The sequence below is a fragment of the Coregonus clupeaformis genome, unplaced genomic scaffold (assembly GCF_020615455.1).
Source record: "Coregonus clupeaformis isolate EN_2021a unplaced genomic scaffold, ASM2061545v1 scaf1709, whole genome shotgun sequence".
Taxonomy (NCBI): domain Eukaryota; kingdom Metazoa; phylum Chordata; class Actinopteri; order Salmoniformes; family Salmonidae; genus Coregonus; species Coregonus clupeaformis.
Genome location: NW_025535163.1, coordinates 75,001 through 95,103, shown reverse-complemented (window position 1 = coordinate 95,103; position 20,103 = coordinate 75,001). Strand labels below are relative to the sequence as shown.

The window sequence follows — 20,103 nt, the reverse complement described above, 5'->3', positions numbered from 1 at the left end:
AAATTTGGTACATGTTGATGGTTTAATCAGAGATATAACATTATTTACTATTTAGCTACAACTACATTAAAATCACTTTCCCCGACGGGGATGGGATTCAAACCCACGCATGCAGAGCACAATGGATTAGCAGTCCATCGCCTTAACCACTCGGCCACCTCGTCACATTTGGTGTTTGTGATATTGGTTTTTGGTGAATTTTTGCTCCAAGGGGTAAATTATGATTAAAAATTTGGTACATGTTGATGGTTTAATCAGAGACATACCATTATTTACTATTTTGTATTTTAGCTACAACTACATTAAAATCACTTCCACTGACGAGGATGGGATTCAAACCCACGCTTGCAGAGCACAATGGATTAGCAGTCCATCGCCTTAACCACTCGGCCACCTCGTCCTATTGGGTGTTTGTTAAATAGGTTTTTGGTAGATTTTTGCTCCAAGGGGTAAACGATAATATAATATTTGGTACATGTTGATGGTTTAATCAGAGATACACCATTATTTAGCTACAACTACATTAATTCACTTCCACCGACGAGGATGGGATTCGAACCCACGCGTGCAGAGCACAATGGATTAGCAGTCCATCGCCTTAACCACTCGGCCACCTCGTCCTATTGGGTGTTTGTTAAATAGGTTTTTGGTGGATTTTTGCACCAAGGGATAAACGATAATATTAAAGTTGGTACATGTTGATGGTTTAGTCAGAGATATACCATTATTTACTATTTAGCTACAACTACATAAAAATCACTTCCACCGACGAGGATGGGATTCGAACCCACGCAGGCAGAGCACAATGGATTATCAGTCCATCGCCTTAACCACTCGGCCACCTCGTCCTATTGAGTGTTTGTAAAATAGGTTTTTGGTGGATTTTTGCTCCAAGGAGTAAACGATAATATAAAATTTGGTACATGTTGATGGTTTAATCAGAGATATACCATTATTTACTATTTAGCTACAACTACATTAAAATCACTTTCCCCGACAAGGATGGGATTCGAACACACGCGTGCAGAGGACAATGGATTAGCAGTCCATCGCCTTAACCACTCGGCCACCTCGTCACATTGGGTGTTTGTGAAATTGGTTTTTGGTGAATTTTTGCTCCGAGGGGTAAATTATGATTAAAATTTGGTACATGTTGATGGTTTAATCAGAGATATACCATTATTTACTATTTAGTAATTTAGCTACAACTACATTAAAATCACTTCCACCGACAAGGATGGGATAGGTTTTTGGTGGATTTTTGCTCCAAGGGGTAAAAGATAATAGAAAATTTGGTACATGTTGATGGTTTAATCAGAGATATACCATTATTTACTATTTAGCTACAACTACATTAAAATCACTCCCACCGACGAGGATGGGATTCGAACCCACACGTGCAGAGCACAATGGATTAGCAGTCCATTGCCTTAACCACTCCGCCACCTCGTCCTATTGGGTGTATGTTAAAATGGTTTTTGGTGGATTTTTGCTCCAAGGAGTAAACGATAATATAAAATTTGGTACATGTTGATGGTTTAATCAGAGATATACCATTATTTACTATTTAGCTACAACTACATTAAAATCACTTTCCCCGACGAGGATGGGATTCGAACTCACACGTGCAGAGGACAATGGATTAGCAGTCCATCGCCTTAACCACTCGGCCACCTCGTCACATTGGGTGTTTGTGAAATTGGTTTTTGGTGAATTTTTGCTCCGAGGGGTAAATTATGATAAAAAATTTGGTACATTTTGATGGTTTAATCAGAGATATACCATTATTTACTATTTAGTAATTTAGCTACAACTACATTAAAATCACTTCCACCGACAAGGATGGGATTTGAACCCACGCGTGCAGAGCACAATGGATTAGCAGTCCATCGCCTTAACCACTCGGCCACCTCCTCCTATTGGGTGTTTTGTTAAATAGGTTTTTGGTGGATTTTTGCTCCAAGGGGTAAACGATAATAGAAAATTTGGTACATGTTGATGGTTTAATCAGAGATATACCATTATTTACTATTTAGCTACAACTACATTAAAATCACTCCCACCGACGAGGATGGGATTCGAACCCACGCATGCAGAGCACAATGGATTAGCAGTCCATCGCCTTAACCACTCGGCCACCTCGTCTTATTGATTGTTTATAAAATAGGTTTTTGGTGGATTTTTGCTCCAAGGGGTAAACGATAATATAAAATTTGGTACATGTTAATGGTTTAATCAGAGATATACCATTATTTACTATTTAGCTACAACTACATTAAAATCACTTCCACCGACGAGGATGGGATTCCAATCCACGCGTGCAGAGCACAATGGATTAGCAGTCCATCGCCTTAACCACTCCGCCACCTCGTCCTATTGGGTGTTTGTTAAAAATGTTTTTGGTGGATTTTTGCTCCAAGGGGTAAACGATAATATAACATTTGGTACATGTTGATGGTTTAATCAGAGATATACCATTATTTACTATTTAGCTACAACTACATTAAAATCACTTCCACCGACGAGGATGGGATTCAAACCCACGCATGCAGAGCACAATGGATTAGCAGTCCATCGCCTTAACCACTCGGCCACCTCGTCACATTGTGTGTTTGTGAAATTGGTTTTTGGTGAATTTTTGCTCCGAGGGGTAAATTATGATTAAAAATTTGGTACATGTTGATGGTTTAATCAGAGATATACCATTATTTACTAATTTAGCTACAACTACATTAAAATCACTTCCACCGACAAGGATGGGATTCGAACCCACGCGTGCAGAGCACAATGGATTAGCAGTCCATCGCCTTAACCACTCGGCCACCTCCTCCTATTGGGTGTTTTGTTAAATAGGTTTTTGGTGGATTTTTGCTCCAAGGGGTAAACGATAATAGAAAATTTGGTACATGTTGATGGTTTAATCAGAGATATACCATTATTTACTATTTAGCTACAACTACATTAAAATCACTCCAACCGACGAGGATGGGATTCGAACCCACGCATGCAGAGCACAATGGATTAGCAGTCCATCGCCTTAACCACTCGGCCACCTCGTCTTATTGAGTGTTTGTAAAATAGGTTTTTGGTGGATTTTTGCTCCAAGGGGTAAACGATAATATAAAATTTGGTACATGTTAATGGTTTAATCAGAGATATACCATTATTTACTATTTAGCTACAACTACATTAAAATCACTTCCACCGACGAGGATGGGATTCGAACCCACGCGTGTAGAGCACAATGGATTAGCAGTCCATCGCCTTAACCACTCCGCCACCTCGTCCTATTGGGGGTTTGTTAAAAATGTTTTTGGTGGATTTTTGCTCCAAGGGGTAAACGATAATATAACATTTGGTACATGTTGATGGTTTAATCAGAGATATACCATTATTTACTATTTAGCTACAACTACATTAAAATCACTTCCACCGACGAGGATGGGTTTCGAACCAACGCGTGCAGAGCACAATGGATTAGCAGTCCATCGCCTTAACCACTCGGCCACCTCATCCTATTGGGTGTTTGTTAAATAGGTTTTTGGTAGATTTTTGCTCCAAGGGGTAAACGATAATATAATATTTGGTACATGTTGATGGTTTAATCAGAGATACACCATTATTTAGCTACAACTACATTAAATCACTTCCACCGACGAGGATGGGTTTCGAACCCACGCGTGCAGAGCACAATGGATTAGCAGTCCATCGCCTTAACCACTCGGCCACCTCGTCCTATTGGGTGTTTGTTAAATAGGTTTTTGGTGGATTTTTTGGACCAAGGGATAAACGATAATATTAAAGTTGGTACATGTTGATGGTTTAGTCAGAGATATACCATTATTTACTATTTAGCTACAACTACATAAAAATCACTTCCACCGACGAGGATGGGATTCGAACCCACGCAGGCAGAGCACAATGGATTATCAGTCCATCGCCTTAACCACTCGGCCACCTCGTCCCTATTGAGTGTTTGTAAAATAGGTTTTTGGTGGATTTTTATTCCAAGGGGTAAACGATAATTAAAAACATGGTACATGTTGATGGTTTAATAAGAGATATACCATTATTTACTATTTAGCTACAACTACATTAAAATCACTTTCCGTGACGAGGATGGGATTCGAACCCACGCGTGCAGAGCACAATGGATTAGCAGTCCATCGCCTTAAACACTCTGCCACCTCGTCATATTGGTTGTTTGTTAAATAGGATTTTTGTGGATTTTTGCTCCAAGGGGTAAACGATAATTAGGTACATGTTGATGGTTTAATCAGAGATATACCATTATTTACTATTTAGCTACAACTACATTAAAATCACTTTCTCCGACGAGGATGGGATTCAAACCCACGCGTGCAGAGCACAATGGATTAGCAGTCCATCGCCTTAACCACTCGGCCACCTCGTCACATTTGGTGTTTGTGATATTGGTTTTTGGTGAATTTTTGCTCCAAGGGGTAAATTATGATTAAAAATTTGGTACATGTTGATGGTTTAATCAGAGATATACCATTATTTACTATTTAGTAATTTAGCTACAACTACATTAAAATCACTTCCACCGACGAGGATGGGATTCGAACCCACGCGTGCAGAGCACAATGGATTAGCAGTCCATCGCCTTAACCACTTTCGGCCACCTCGTCCTATTGGGTGTTTGTTAAATTGGTTTTTGGTGGATTTTTGCTCCAAGGGGTAAATTATATTAAAAAATTTGGTACATGTTGATGGTTTAATCAGAGATATACCATTATTTACTATTTAGCTACAACTACATTAAAATCACTTTCCCCGACGAGGATGGGATTCAAACCCACGCATGCAGAGCACAATGGATTAGCAGTCCATCGCCTTAACCACTCGGCCACCTCGTCCTATTGGGTGTTTGTTAAATTGGTTTTTGGTGGATTTTTGCTCCAAGGGGTAAACGATAATATACAATTTGGTACATGTTGATGGTTTAATCAGAGATATACCATTATTTTCTATTTAGTAATTTAGCTACAACTACATTCAAATCACTTTCCCCGACGAGGATGGGATTCAAACCCACGCATGCAGAGCACAATGGATTAGCAGTCCATCGCCTTAACCACTCGGCCACCTCGTCACATTTGGTGTTTGTGATATTGGTTTTTGGTGAATTTTTGCTCCAAGGGGTAAATTATGATTAAAAATTTGGTACATGTTGATGGTTTAATCAGAGATATACCATTATTTACTATTTAGTAATTTAGCTAGAACTACATTAAAATCACTTCCACTGACGAGGATGGGATTCGAAACCACGCGTGCAGAGCACAATGGATTAGCAGTCCATCGCCTTAACCACTCAGCCACCTCGTCCTATTGTGTGTATGTTAAATAGGTTTTTGGTGGATTTTTGCTCCAAGGGGTAAACGATAATATACAATTTGGTACATGTTGATGGTTTAATCAGAGATATACCATTATTTTCTATTTAGTAATTTAGCTACAACTACATTCAAATCACTTTCCCCGACGAGGATGGGATTCAAACCCACGCATGCAGAGCACAATGGATTAGCAGTCCATCGCCTTAACCACTCGGCCACCTCGTCACATTTGGTGTTTGTGATATTGGTTTTTGGTGAATTTTTGCTCCAAGGGGTAAATTATGATAAAAATTTTGGTACATGTTGATGGTTTAATCAGAGATATACCATTAAGTAATTTAGCTACAACTACATTAAAATCACTTCCACCGACAAGGATGGGATTCAAACCCACGCGTGCAGAGCACAATTGATTAGCAGTCCATCGCCTTAACCACTCGGCCACCTCGTCCTATTGGGTGTTTGTTAAATAGGTTTTTTGGTTGATTTTTGCTCCAAGGGGTAAACGATAATATAAAATTTGGTACATATTGATGGTTTAATCAGAGATATACCATTATTTACTATTTAGCTACAACTACATTAAAATCACTTTCCCCGACAAGGATGGGATTGAAACCCACGCGTGCAGAGCACAATGGATTAGCAGTCCATCGCCTTAACCACTCGGCCACCTCGTCATATTGGTTGTGTGTTAAATAGGTTTTTTGTGGATTTTTGCTCCAAGGGGTAAACGATAATAAAAAATTTGGTACATGTTGATGGTTTAATCAGAGATATAACATTATTTACTATTTAGCTACAACTACATTAAAATCACTTTCCCCGACGGGGATGGGATTCAAACCCACGCATGCAGAGCACAATGGATTAGCAGTCCATCGCCTTAACCACTCGGCCACCTCGTCACATTTGGTGTTTGTGATATTGGTTTTTGGTGAATTTTTGCTCCAAGGGGTAAATTATGATTAAAAATTTGGTACATGTTGATGGTTTAATCAGAGACATACCATTATTTACTATTTTGTATTTTAGCTACAACTACATTAAAATCACTTCCACTGACGAGGATGGGATTCAAACCCACGCTTGCAGAGCACAATGGATTAGCAGTCCATCGCCTTAACCACTCGGCCACCTCGTCCTATTGGGTGTTTGTTAAATAGGTTTTTGGTAGATTTTTGCTCCAAGGGGTAAACGATAATATAATATTTGGTACATGTTGATGGTTTAATCAGAGATACACCATTATTTAGCTACAACTACATTAATTCACTTCCACCGACGAGGATGGGATTCGAACCCACGCGTGCAGAGCACAATGGATTAGCAGTCCATCGCCTTAACCACTCGGCCACCTCCTCCTATTGGGTGTTTTGTTAAATAGGTTTTTGGTGGATTTTTGCTCCAAGGGGTAAACGATAATAGAAAATTTGGTACATGTTGATGGTTTAATCAGAGATATACCATTATTTACTATTTAGCTACAACTACATTAAAATCACTCCCACCGACGAGGATGGGATTCGAACCCACGCATGCAGAGCACAATGGATTAGCAGTCCATCGCCTTAACCACTCGGCCACCTCGTCTTATTGAGTGTTTATAAAATAGGTTTTTGGTGGATTTTTGCTCCAAGGGGTAAACGATAATATAAAATTTGGTACATGTTAATGGTTTAATCAGAGATATACCATTATTTACTATTTAGCTACAACTACATTAAAATCACTTCCACCGACGAGGATGGGATTCCAATCCACGCGTGCAGAGCACAATGGATTAGCAGTCCATCGCCTTAACCACTCCGCCACCTCGTCCTATTGGGTGTTTGTTAAAAATGTTTTTGGTGGATTTTTGCTCCAAGGGGTAAACGATAATATAACATTTGGTACATGTTGATGGTTTAATCAGAGATATACCATTATTTACTATTTAGCTACAACTACATTAAAATCACTTCCACCGACGAGGATGGGATTCAAACCCACGCATGCAGAGCACAATGGATTAGCAGTCCATCGCCTTAACCACTCGGCCACCTCGTCACATTGTGTGTTTGTGAAATTGGTTTTTGGTGAATTTTTGCTCCGAGGGGTAAATTATGATTAAAAATTTGGTACATGTTGATGGTTTAATCAGAGATATACCATTATTTACTAATTTAGCTACAACTACATTAAAATCACTTCCACCGACAAGGATGGGATTCGAACCCACGCGTGCAGAGCACAATGGATTAGCAGTCCATCGCCTTAACCACTCAGCCACCTCCTCCTATTGGGTGTTTCGTTAAATAGGTTTTTGGTGGATTTTTGCTCCAAGGGGTAAACGATAATAGAAAATTTGGTACATGTTGATGGTTTAATCAGAGATATACCATTATTTACTATTTAGCTACAACTACATTAAAATCACTCCAACCGACGAGGATGGGATTCGAACCCACGCATGCAGAGCACAATGGATTAGCAGTCCATCGCCTTAACCACTCGGCCACCTCGTCTTATTGAGTGTTTGTAAAATAGGTTTTTGGTGGATTTTTGCTCCAAGGGGTAAACGATAATATAAAATTTGGTACATGTTAATGGTTTAATCAGAGATATACCATTATTTACTATTTAGCTACAACTACATTAAAATCACTTCCACCGACGAGGATGGGATTCGAACCCACGCGTGTAGAGCACAATGGATTAGCAGTCCATCGCCTTAACCACTCCGCCACCTCGTCCTATTGGGGTTTGTTAAAAATGTTTTTGGTGGATTTTTGCTCCAAGGGGTAAACGATAATATAACATTTGGTACATGTTGATGGTTTAATCAGAGATATACCATTATTTACTATTTAGCTACAACTACATTAAAATCACTTCCACCGACGAGGATGGGTTTCGAACCAACGCGTGCAGAGCACAATGGATTAGCAGTCCATCGCCTTAACCACTCGGCCACCTCATCCTATTGGGTGTTTGTTAAATAGGTTTTTGGTAGATTTTTGCTCCAAGGGGTAAACGATAATATAATATTTGGTACATGTTGATGGTTTAATCAGAGATACACCATTATTTAGCTACAACTACATTAAATCACTTCCACCGACGAGGATGGGTTTCGAACCCACGCGTGCAGAGCACAATGGATTAGCAGTCCATCGCCTTAACCACTCGGCCACCTCGTCCTATTGGGTGTTTGTTAAATAGGTTTTTGGTGGATTTTTGGACCAAGGGATAAACGATAATATTAAAGTTGGTACATGTTGATGGTTTAGTCAGAGATATACCATTATTTACTATTTAGCTACAACTACATAAAAATCACTTCCACCGACGAGGATGGGATTCGAACCCACGCAGGCAGAGCACAATGGATTATCAGTCCATCGCCTTAACCACTCGGCCACCTCGTCCTATTGAGTGTTTGTAAAATAGGTTTTTGGTGGATTTTTATTCCAAGGGGTAAACGATAATTAAAAACATGGTACATGTTGATGGTTTAATAAGAGATATACCATTATTTACTATTTAGCTACAACTACATTAAAATCACTTTCCGTGACGAGGATGGGATTCGAACCCACGCGTGCAGAGCACAATGGATTAGCAGTCCATCGCCTTAAACACTCCGCCACCTCGTCATATTGGTTGTTTGTTAAATAGGATTTTTGTGGATTTTTGCTCCAAGGGGTAAACGATAATTAGGTACATGTTGATGGTTTAATCAGAGATATACCATTATTTACTATTTAGCTACAACTACATTAAAATCACTTTCTCCGACGAGGATGGGATTCAAACCCACGCGTGCAGAGCACAATGGATTAGCAGTCCATCGCCTTAACCACTCGGCCACCTCGTCACATTTGGTGTTTGTGATATTGGTTTTTGGTGAATTTTTGCTCCAAGGGGTAAATTATGATTACAAATTTGGTACATGTTGATGGTTTAATCAGAGATATACCATTATTTACTATTTAGTAATTTAGCTACAACTACATTAAAATCACTTCCACCGACGAGGATGGGATTCAAACCCACGCGTGCAGAGCACAATGGATTAGCAGTCCATCGCCTTAACCACTCGGCCACCTCGTCCTATTGGGTGTTTGTTAAATTGGTTTTTGGTGGATTTTTGCTCCAAGGGGTAAATTATATTAAAAAATTTGGTACATGTTGATGGTTTAATCAGAGATATACCATTATTTACTATTTAGCTACAACTACATTAAAATCACTTTCCCCGACGAGGATGGGATTCAAACCCACGCATGCAGAGCACAATGGATTAGCAGTCCATCGCCTTAACCACTCGGCCACCTCGTCCCTATTGGGTGTTTGTTAAATTGGTTTTTGGTGGATTTTTGCTCCAAGGGGTAAACGATAATATACAATTTGGTACATGTTGATGGTTTAATCAGAGATATACCATTATTTTCTATTTAGTAATTTAGCTACAACTACATTCAAATCACTTTCCCCGACGAGGATGGGATTCAAACCCACGCATGCAGAGCACAATGGATTAGCAGTCCATCGCCTTAACCACTCGGCCACCTCGTCACATTTGGTGTTTGTGATATTGGTTTTTGGTGAATTTTTGCTCCAAGGGGTAAATTATATTAAAAAATTTGGTACATGTTGATGGTTTAATCAGAGATATACCATTATTTACTATTTCGTAATTTAGCTAGAACTACATTAAAATCACTTCCGCTGACGAGGATGGGATTCGAAACCACGCGTGCAGAGCACAATGGATTAGCAGTCCATCGCCTTAACCACTCAGCCACCTCGTCCTATTGTGTGTATGTTAAATAGGTTTTTGGTGGATTTTTGCTCCAAGGGGTAAACGATAATATACAATTTGGTACATGTTGATGGTTTAATCAGAGATATACCATTATTTTCTATTTAGTAATTTAGCTACAACTACATTCAAATCACTTTCCCCGACGAGGATGGGATTCAAACCCACGCATGCAGAGCACAATGGATTAGCAGTCCATCGCCTTAACCACTCGGCCACCTCGTCACATTTGGTGTTTGTGATATTGGTTTTTGGTGAATTTTTGCTCCAAGGGGTAAATTATGATAAAAATTTTGGTACATGTTGATGGTTTAATCAGAGATATACCATTAAGTAATTTAGCTACAACTACATTAAAATCACTTCCACCGACAAGGATGGGATTCAAACCCACGCGTGCAGAGCACAATTGATTAGCAGTCCATCGCCTTAACCACTCGGCCACCTCGTCCTATTGGGTGTTTGTTAAATAGGTTTTTTGGTTGATTTTTGCTCCAAGGGGTAAACGATAATATAAAATTTGGTACATATTGATGGTTTAATCAGAGATATACCATTATTTACTATTTAGCTACAACTACATTAAAATCACTTTCCCCGACAAGGATGGGATTGAAACCCACGCGTGCAGAGCACAATGGATTAGCAGTCCATCGCCTTAACCACTCGGCCACCTCGTCATATTGGTTGTGTGTTAAATAGGTTTTTTGTGGATTTTTGCTCCAAGGGGTAAACGATAATAAAAAATTTGGTACATGTTGATGGTTTAATCAGAGATATAACATTATTTACTATTTAGCTACAACTACATTAAAATCACTTTCCCCGACGGGGATGGGATTCAAACCCACGCATGCAGAGCACAATGGATTAGCAGTCCATCGCCTTAACCACTCGGCCACCTCGTCACATTTGGTGTTTGTGATATTGGTTTTTGGTGAATTTTTGCTCCAAGGGGTAAATTATGATTAAAAATTTGGTACATGTTGATGGTTTAATCAGAGACATACCATTATTTACTATTTTGTATTTTAGCTACAACTACATTAAAATCACTTCCACTGACGAGGATGGGATTCAAACCCACGCTTGCAGAGCACAATGGATTAGCAGTCCATCGCCTTAACCACTCGGCCACCTCGTCACATTTGGTGTTTGTGATATTGGTTTTTGGTGAATTTTTGCTCCAAGGGGTAAATTATGATTAAAAATTTGGTACATGTTGATGGTTTAATCAGAGACATACCATTATTTACTATTTTGTATTTTAGCTACAACTACATTAAAATCACTTCCACTGACGAGGATGGGATTCAAACCCACGCTTGCAGAGCACAATGGATTAGCAGTCCATCGCCTTAACCACTCAGACACCTCGTCCTATTGGGTGTTTGTTAAATAGGTTTTTGGTAGATTTTTGCTCCAAGGGGTAAACGATAATATAATATTTGGTACATGTTGATGGTTTAATCAGAGATACACCATTATTTAGCTACAACTACATTAATTCACTTCCACCGACGAGGATGGGATTCGAACCCACGCGTGCAGAGCACAATGGATTAGCAGTCCATCGCCTTAACCACTCGGCCACCTCGTCCTATTGGGTGTTTGTTAAATAGGTTTTTGGTGGATTTTTGCACCAAGGGATAAACGATAATATTAAAGTTGGTACATGTTGATGGTTTAGTCAGAGATATACCATTATTTACTATTTAGCTACAACTACATAAAAATCACTTCCACCGACGAGGATGGGATTTGAACCCACGCAGGCAGAGCACAATGGATTATCAGTCCATCGCCTTAACCACTCGGCCACCTCGTCCTATTGAGTGTTTGTAAAATAGGTTTTTGGTGGATTTTTATTCCAAGGGGTAAACGATAATTAAAAACATGGTACATGTTGATGGTTTAATAAGAGATATACCATTATTTACTATTTAGCTACAACTACATTAAAATCACTTTCCGTGACGAGGATGGGATTCGAACCCACGCGTGCAGAGCACAATGGATTAGCAGTCCATCGCCTTAAACACTCGGCCACCTCGTCATATTGGTTGTTTGTTAAATAGGATTTTTGTGGATTTTTGCTCCAAGGGGTAAACGATAATTAGGTACATGTTGATGGTTTAATCAGAGATATACCATTATTTACTATTTAGCTACAACTACATTAAAATCACTTTCTCCGACGAGGATGGGATTCAAACCCACGCGTGCAGAGCACAATGGATTAGCAGTCCATCGCCTTAACCACTCGGCCACCTCGTCACATTTGGTGTTTGTGATATTGGTTTTTGGTGAATTTTTGCTCCAAGGGGTAAATTATGATAAAAAATTTGGTACACGTTGATGGTTTAATCAGAGATATACCATTATTTACTATTTAGTAATTTAGCTACAACTACATTAAAATCACTTCCACCGACGAGGATGGGATTCAAACCCACGCGTGCAGAGCACAATGGATTAGCAGTCCATCGCCTTAACCACTCAGCCACCTCGTCCTATTGGGTGTTTGTTAAATTGGTTTTTGGTGGATTTTTGCTCCAAGGGGTAAATTATATTAAAAAATGTGGTACATGTTGATGGTTTAATCAGAGATATACCATTATTTACTATTTCGTAATTTAGCTAGAACTACATTAAAATCACTTCCACCGACGAGGATGGGATTCGAAACCACGCGTGCAGAGCACAATGGATTAGCAGTCCATCGCCTTAACCACTCAGCCACCTCGTCCTATTGTGTGTATGTTAAATAGGTTTTTGGTGGATTTTTGCTCCAAGGGGTAAACGATAATATACAATTTGGTACATGTTGATGGTTTAATCAGAGATATACCATTATTTTCTATTTAGTAATTTAGCTACAACTACATTAAAATCACTTCAACCGACGAGGATGGGTTTCGAACCCACGCGTGCAGAGCACAATGAATTAGCAGTCCATCGCCTTAACCACTCAGCCACCTCTTCCTATTGGGAGTTTGTTAAATAGGTTTTTGGTGGATTTTTGCTCCAAGGGGTAAACATAATATAAAAATTGGTACATGTTGATGGTTTAATCAGAGATATACCATTATTTACTATTTAGCTACAACTACATTAAAATCACTTTCCCCGACAAGGATGGGATTCAAACCCACGCGTGCGGAGCACAATGGATTAGCAGTCCATCGCCTTAACCACTCGGCCACCTCGTCATATTGGTTGTTTGTTAAATAGGTTTTTTGTGGATTTTTGCTCCAAGGGGTAAACGATAATTAAAAATTTGGTACATGTTGATGGTTTAATCAGAGATATACTATTATTTACTATTTAGCTACAACTACATTAAAATCACTTCCACCGACGAGGATGGGATTCGAACACACGCATGCAGAGCACAATGGATTAGCAGTCCATCGCCTTAACCACTCGGCCACCTCATCATATTGGGTGTTTGTTAAATAGGTTTTTGGTGGATTTTTGCTCCAAGGGGTAAATTATGATTAAAAATTTGGTACATGTTGATGGTCTAATCAGAGATATACCATTATTTACTATTTAGCTACAACTACATTAAAATCACTTTCCCCGACGAGGATGGGATTCAAACCCACGCATGCAGAGCACAATTGTTTAGCAGTCCATCGCCTTAACCACTCGGCCACCTCGTCCTATTGGGTGTTTTATTAAATAGATTTTTGGTGGATTTTTGCTCCAAGGGGTAAACGATAATATAAAATTTGGTACATGTTGATGGTTTAATCAGAGATATACCATGATTTACTATTTAGCTACAACTACATTAAAATCACTTTCCCCGACGAGGATGGGAGTCAAACCCACGCATGCAGAGCACAATGGATTAGCAGTCCATCGCCTTAACCACTCGGCCACCTCGTCATATTGGTTGTTTGTTAAATAGGTTTTTTGTGGATTTTTGCTCCAAGGGGTAAACGATAATTAAAAAATTGGTACATGTTGATGGTTTAATCAGAGACATACCATTATTTACTATTTAGTATTTTAGCTACAAGTACATTAAAATGACTTCCATTGACGAGGATGGGATTCGAACCCACGCATGCAGAGCACAATGGATTAGCAGTCCATCGCCTTAACCACTCGGCCACCTCGTCCTATTGGGTGTTTTATTAAATAGATTTTTGGTGGATTTTTGCTCCAAGGGGTAAACGATAATATAAAATTTGGTACATGTTGATGGTTTAATCAGAGATATACCATGATTTACTATTTAGCTACAACTACATTAAAATCACTTTCCCCGACGAGGATGGGAGTCAAACCCACGCATGCAGAGCACAATGGATTAGCAGTCCATCGCCTTAACCACTCGGCCACCTCGTCACATTTGGTGTTTGTGATATTGGTTTTTGGTGGATTTTTGCTCCAAGGGGTAAACGATAATATAAAATTTGGTACATGTTGATGGTTTAATCAGAGATATACCATTATTTCCTATTTCGTAATTTAGCTACAACTACATTAAAATCACTTCCACCGATGAGGATGGGATTCGAACCCACGCGTGCAGAGCACAATGGATTAGCAGTCCATCGCCATAACCACTCGGCCACCTCGTCCTATTGAGTGTGTGTTAAATAGGTTTTTTGTGGATTTTTGCTCCAAGGGGTAAACGATAATTAAAAATTTGGTACATGTTGATGGTTTAATCAGAGACATACCATTATTTACTATTTAGTATTTTAGCTACAAGTACATTAAAATCACTTCCATTGACGGGATTCGAACCCACGCTTGCAGAGCACAATGGATTAGCAGTCCATCGCCTTAACCACTCGGCCACCTCGTCCTATTGGGTGTTTTATTAAATAGATTTTTGGTGGATTTTTGCTCCAAGGGGTAAACGATAATATAAAATTTGGTACATGTTAATGGTTTAATCAGAGATATACCATTATTTACTATTTAGCTACAACTACATTAAAATCACTTTCCCCGACAAGGATGGGATTCAAACCCACGCGTGCGGAGCACAATGGATTAGCAGTCCATCGCCTTAACCACTCGGCCACCTCGTCATATTGGTTGTTTGTTAAATAGGTTTTTTGTGGATTTTTGCTCCAAGGGGTAAACGATAATAAAAAATGTGGTACATGTTGATGGTTTAATCAGAGACATACCATTATTTACTATTTAGTATTTTAGCTACAAGTACATTAAAATCACTTCCATTGACGAGGATGGGATTCGAACCCACGCTTGCAGAGCACAATGGATTAGCAGTCCATCGCATTAACCACTCGGCCACCTCGTCCTATTGGGTGTTTGTTAAATAGGTTTTTGGTAGATTTTTGCTCCAAGGGGTAAACGATAATATAAAATTTGGTACATGTTGATGGTTTAATCAGAGATATACCATTATTTAGCTACAACTACATTAAAACACTTCCACCGACGAGGATGGGATTCGAAACCACGCGTGCAGAGCACAATGGATTAGCAGTCCATCGCCTTAACCACACGGCCACCTCATCCTATTGGGTGTGTGTTAAATAGGTTTTTGGTGGATTTTTGCGCCAAGGGGTAAACGATAATATAAGAGTTGGTACATGTTGATAGTTTAGTCAGAGATATACCATTATTTACTATTTAGTAATTTAGCTACAACTACATTAAAATCACTTCCACCGACAAGGATGGGATTCAAACCCACGCGTGCAGAGCACAATGGATTAGCAGTCCATTGCCTTAACCACTCCGCCACCTCGTCCTATTGGGTGTTTTTTTTAATGGATTTTGGTGGATTTTTGCTCCAAGGAGTAAACGATAATATAAAATTTGGTACATGTTGATGGTTTAATCAGAGATATACCATTATTTACTATTTAGCTATAACTACATTAAAATCACTTTCCCCGACGAGGATGGGATTCGAACCCACGCGTGCAGAGGACAATGGATTAGCAGTCCATCGCCTTAACCACTCGGCCACCTCGTCACATTGGGTGTTTGTGAAATTGGTTTTTGGTGAATTTTTGCTCCGAGGGGTAAATTATGATAAAAATTTGGTACATGTTGATGGTTTAATCAGAGATATACCATTATTTACTATTTAGTAATTTAGCTACAACTACATTAAAATCACTTCCACCGACAAGGATGGGATAGGTTTTTGGTGGATTTTTGCTCCAAGGGGTAAACGATAATAGAAAATTTGGTACATGTTGATGGTTTAATCAGAGATATACCATTATTTACTATTTAGCTACAACTACATTAAAATCACTCCCACCGACGAGGATGGGATTCGAACCCACACGTGCAGAGCACAATGGATTAGCAGTCCATTGCCTTAACCACTCCGCCACCTCGTCCTATTGGGTGTATGTTAAAATGGTTTTTGGTGGATTTTTGCTCCAAGGAGTAAACGATAATATAAAATTTGGTACATGTTGATGGTTTAATCAGAGATATACCATTATTTACTATTTAGCTACAACTACATTAAAATCACTTTCCCCGACGAGGATGGGATTCGAACTCACACGTGCAGAGGACAATGGATTAGCAGTCCATCGCCTTAACCACTCGGCCACCTCGTCACATTGGGTGTTTGTGAAATTGGTTTTTGGTGAATTTTTGCTCCGAGGGGTAAATTATGATAAAAAATTTGGTACATTTTGATGGTTTAATCAGAGATATACCATTATTTACTATTTAGTAATTTAGCTACAACTACATTAAAATCACTTCCACCGACAAGGATGGGATTTGAACCCACGCGTGCAGAGCACAATGGATTAGCAGTCCATCGCCTTAACCACTCGGCCACCTCCTCCTATTGGGTGTTTTGTTAAATAGGTTTTTGGTGGATTTTTGCTCCAAGGGGTAAACGATAATAGAAAATTTGGTACATGTTGATGGTTTAATCAGAGATATACCATTATTTACTATTTAGCTACAACTACATTAAAATCACTCCCACCGACGAGGATGGGATTCGAACCCACGCATGCAGAGCACAATGGATTAGCAGTCCATCGCCTTAACCACTCGGCCACCTCGTCTTATTGAGTGTTTATAAAATAGGTTTTTGGTGGATTTTTGCTCCAAGGGGTAAACGATAATATAAAATTTGGTACATGTTAATGGTTTAATCAGAGATATACCATTATTTACTATTTAGCTACAACTACATTAAAATCACTTCCACCGACGAGGATGGGATTCCAATCCACGCGTGCAGAGCACAATGGATTAGCAGTCCATCGCCTTAACCACTCCGCCACCTCGTCCTATTGGGTGTTTGTTAAAAATGTTTTTGGTGGATTTTTGCTCCAAGGGGTAAACGATAATATAACATTTGGTACATGTTGATGGTTTAATCAGAGATATACCATTATTTACTATTTAGCTACAACTACATTAAAATCACTTCCACCGACGAGGATGGGATTCAAACCCACGCATGCAGAGCACAATGGATTAGCAGTCCATCGCCTTAACCACTCGGCCACCTCGTCACATTGTGTGTTTGTGAAATTGGTTTTTGGTGAATTTTTGCTCCGAGGGGTAAATTATGATTAAAAATTTGGTACATGTTGATGGTTTAATCAGAGATATACCATTATTTACTAATTTAGCTACAACTACATTAAAATCACTTCCACCGACAAGGATGGGATTCGAACCCACGCGTGCAGAGCACAATGGATTAGCAGTCCATCGCCTTAACCACTCGGCCACCTCCTCCTATTGGGTGTTTTGTTAAATAGGTTTTTGGTGGATTTTTGCTCCAAGGGGTAAACGATAATAGAAAATTTGGTACATGTTGATGGTTTAATCAGAGATATACCATTATTTACTATTTAGCTACAACTACATTAAAATCACTCCAACCGACGAGGATGGGATTCGAACCCACGCATGCAGAGCACAATGGATTAGCAGTCCATCGCCTTAACCACTCGGCCACCTCGTCTTATTGAGTGTTTGTAAAATAGGTTTTTGGTGGATTTTTGCTCCAAGGGGTAAACGATAATATAAAATTTGGTACATGTTAATGGTTTAATCAGAGATATACCATTATTTACTATTTAGCTACAACTACATTAAAATCACTTCCACCGACTAGGATGGGATTCGAACCCACGCGTGTAGAGCACAATGGATTAGCAGTCCATCGCCTTAACCACTCCGCCACCTCGTCCTATTGGGGGTTTGTTAAAAATGTTTTTGGTGGATTTTTGCTCCAAGGGGTAAACGATAATATAACATTTGGTACATGTTGATGGTTTAATCAGAGATATACCATTATTTACTATTTAGCTACAACTACATTAAAATCACTTCCACCGACGAGGATGGGATTCAAACCCACGCATGCAGAGCACAATGGATTAGCAGTCCATCGCCTTAACCACTCGGCCACCTCGTCCTATTGAGTGTTTGTAAAATAGGTTTTTGGTGGATTTTTGCTCCAAGGGGTAAACGATAATTAAAAATTTGGTACATGTTGATGGTTTAATCAGAGATATACCATTATTTACTATTTAGCTACAACTACATTAAAATCACTTCCACCGACGAGGATGGGTTTCGAACCCACGCGTGCAGAGCACAATGGATTAGCAGTCCATCGCCTTAACCACTCAGCCACCTCTTCCTATTGGGTGTTTGTTAAATAGGTTTTTGGTGGATTTTTGCTCCAAGGGGTAAACGATAATATAAAAATTGGTACATGTTGATGGTTTAATCAGAGATATACCATTATTTACTATTTAGCTACAACTACATTAAAATCACTTTCCCCGACAAGGATGGGATTCAAACCCACGCGTGCGGAGCACAATGGATTAGCAGTCCATCGCCTTAACCACTCGGCCACCTCGTCATATTGGTTGTTTGTTAAATAGGTTTTTGGTGGATTTTTGCTCCAAGGGGTAAACGATAATTAAAAATTTGGTACATGTTGATGGTTTAATCAGAGATATACCATTATTTACTATTTAGCTACAACTACATTAAAATCACTTTCCCCGACGAGGATGGGATTCAAACCCACGCATGCAGAGCACAATGGATTAGCAGTCCATCGCCTTAACCACTCGGCCACCTCGTCACATTTGGTGTTTGTGATATTGGTTTTTGGTGAATTTTTGCTCCAAGGGGTAAATTATGATTAAAAATTATGTACATGTTGATGGTTTAATCAGAGACATACCATTATTTACTATTTAGTATTTTAGCTACAAGTACATTAAAATCACATCCATTGACGAGGATGGGATTCGAACCCACGCTTGCAGAGCACAATGGATTAGCAGTGCACCGCATTAACCACTCGGCCACCTCGCCCTATTGGGTGTTTGTTAAATAGGTTTTTGGTAGATTTTTGCTCCAAGGGGTAAACGATAATATAAAATTTGGTACATGTTGATGGTTTAATCAGAGATATACCATTATTTAGCTACAACTACATTAAAACACTTCCACCGACGAGGATGGGATTCGAAACCACGCGTGCAGAGCACAATGGATTAGCAGTCCATCGCCTTAACCACACGGCCACCTCATCCTATTGGGTGTGTGTTAAATAGGTTTTTGGTGGATTTTTGCGCCAAGGGGTAAACGATAATATAAGAGTTGGTACATGTTGATAGTTTAGTCAGAGATATACCATTATTTACTATTTAGTAATTTAGCTACAACTACATTAAAATCACTTCCACCGACAAGGATGGGATTCAAACCCACGCGTGCAGAGCACAATGGATTAGCAGTCCATCGCCTTAACCACTCGGCCACCTCCTCCTATTGGGTGTTTTGTTAAATAGGTTTTTGGTGGATTTTTGCTCCAAGGGGTAAACGATAATAGAAAATTTGGTACATGTTGATGGTTTAATCAGAGATATACCATTATTTACTATTTAGCTACAACTACATTAAAAACAC

The 20,103-nt window shown here is 39.4% G+C and overlaps 20 non-coding genes across 20 annotated transcripts; all 20 read right to left on the bottom strand.

Annotated features, from left to right (window-relative positions):
• Window positions 1–538: 538 nt before the first annotated feature.
• trnas-gcu lies at window positions 539–620 on the bottom strand. The gene has a single exon. It is a non-coding gene; the product is annotated as a tRNA-Ser (tRNA).
• A 146-nt stretch (window positions 621–766) lies between these two features.
• Window positions 767–848, bottom strand: trnai-gau. The gene has a single exon. It is a non-coding gene; the product is annotated as a tRNA-Ile (tRNA).
• A 1,215-nt stretch (window positions 849–2,063) lies between these two features.
• trnas-gcu lies at window positions 2,064–2,145 on the bottom strand. Its single transcript has one exon. It is a non-coding gene; the product is annotated as a tRNA-Ser (tRNA).
• An 832-nt stretch (window positions 2,146–2,977) lies between these two features.
• Window positions 2,978–3,059, bottom strand: trnas-gcu. Its single transcript has one exon. It is a non-coding gene; the product is annotated as a tRNA-Ser (tRNA).
• A 594-nt stretch (window positions 3,060–3,653) lies between these two features.
• On the bottom strand, window positions 3,654–3,735 carry trnas-gcu. Its single transcript has one exon. It is a non-coding gene; the product is annotated as a tRNA-Ser (tRNA).
• Window positions 3,736–3,882: 147 nt separating this feature from the next.
• Window positions 3,883–3,964, bottom strand: trnai-gau. The gene has a single exon. It is a non-coding gene; the product is annotated as a tRNA-Ile (tRNA).
• A 368-nt stretch (window positions 3,965–4,332) lies between these two features.
• Window positions 4,333–4,414, bottom strand: trnas-gcu. Its single transcript has one exon. It is a non-coding gene; the product is annotated as a tRNA-Ser (tRNA).
• A 2,460-nt stretch (window positions 4,415–6,874) lies between these two features.
• Window positions 6,875–6,956, bottom strand: trnas-gcu. Its single transcript has one exon. It is a non-coding gene; the product is annotated as a tRNA-Ser (tRNA).
• Window positions 6,957–7,788: 832 nt separating this feature from the next.
• Window positions 7,789–7,870, bottom strand: trnas-gcu. The gene has a single exon. It is a non-coding gene; the product is annotated as a tRNA-Ser (tRNA).
• A 593-nt stretch (window positions 7,871–8,463) lies between these two features.
• trnas-gcu lies at window positions 8,464–8,545 on the bottom strand. The gene has a single exon. It is a non-coding gene; the product is annotated as a tRNA-Ser (tRNA).
• A 146-nt stretch (window positions 8,546–8,691) lies between these two features.
• trnai-gau lies at window positions 8,692–8,773 on the bottom strand. The gene has a single exon. It is a non-coding gene; the product is annotated as a tRNA-Ile (tRNA).
• A 367-nt stretch (window positions 8,774–9,140) lies between these two features.
• Window positions 9,141–9,222, bottom strand: trnas-gcu. The gene has a single exon. It is a non-coding gene; the product is annotated as a tRNA-Ser (tRNA).
• A 154-nt stretch (window positions 9,223–9,376) lies between these two features.
• On the bottom strand, window positions 9,377–9,458 carry trnas-gcu. Its single transcript has one exon. It is a non-coding gene; the product is annotated as a tRNA-Ser (tRNA).
• A 2,230-nt stretch (window positions 9,459–11,688) lies between these two features.
• Window positions 11,689–11,770, bottom strand: trnas-gcu. Its single transcript has one exon. It is a non-coding gene; the product is annotated as a tRNA-Ser (tRNA).
• Window positions 11,771–11,916: 146 nt separating this feature from the next.
• trnai-gau lies at window positions 11,917–11,998 on the bottom strand. Its single transcript has one exon. It is a non-coding gene; the product is annotated as a tRNA-Ile (tRNA).
• Window positions 11,999–12,365: 367 nt separating this feature from the next.
• trnas-gcu lies at window positions 12,366–12,447 on the bottom strand. Its single transcript has one exon. It is a non-coding gene; the product is annotated as a tRNA-Ser (tRNA).
• A 1,774-nt stretch (window positions 12,448–14,221) lies between these two features.
• Window positions 14,222–14,303, bottom strand: trnas-gcu. The gene has a single exon. It is a non-coding gene; the product is annotated as a tRNA-Ser (tRNA).
• A 1,762-nt stretch (window positions 14,304–16,065) lies between these two features.
• On the bottom strand, window positions 16,066–16,147 carry trnas-gcu. Its single transcript has one exon. It is a non-coding gene; the product is annotated as a tRNA-Ser (tRNA).
• Window positions 16,148–17,134: 987 nt separating this feature from the next.
• trnas-gcu lies at window positions 17,135–17,216 on the bottom strand. The gene has a single exon. It is a non-coding gene; the product is annotated as a tRNA-Ser (tRNA).
• Window positions 17,217–18,048: 832 nt separating this feature from the next.
• trnas-gcu lies at window positions 18,049–18,130 on the bottom strand. The gene has a single exon. It is a non-coding gene; the product is annotated as a tRNA-Ser (tRNA).
• Window positions 18,131–20,103: the final 1,973 nt, after the last annotated feature.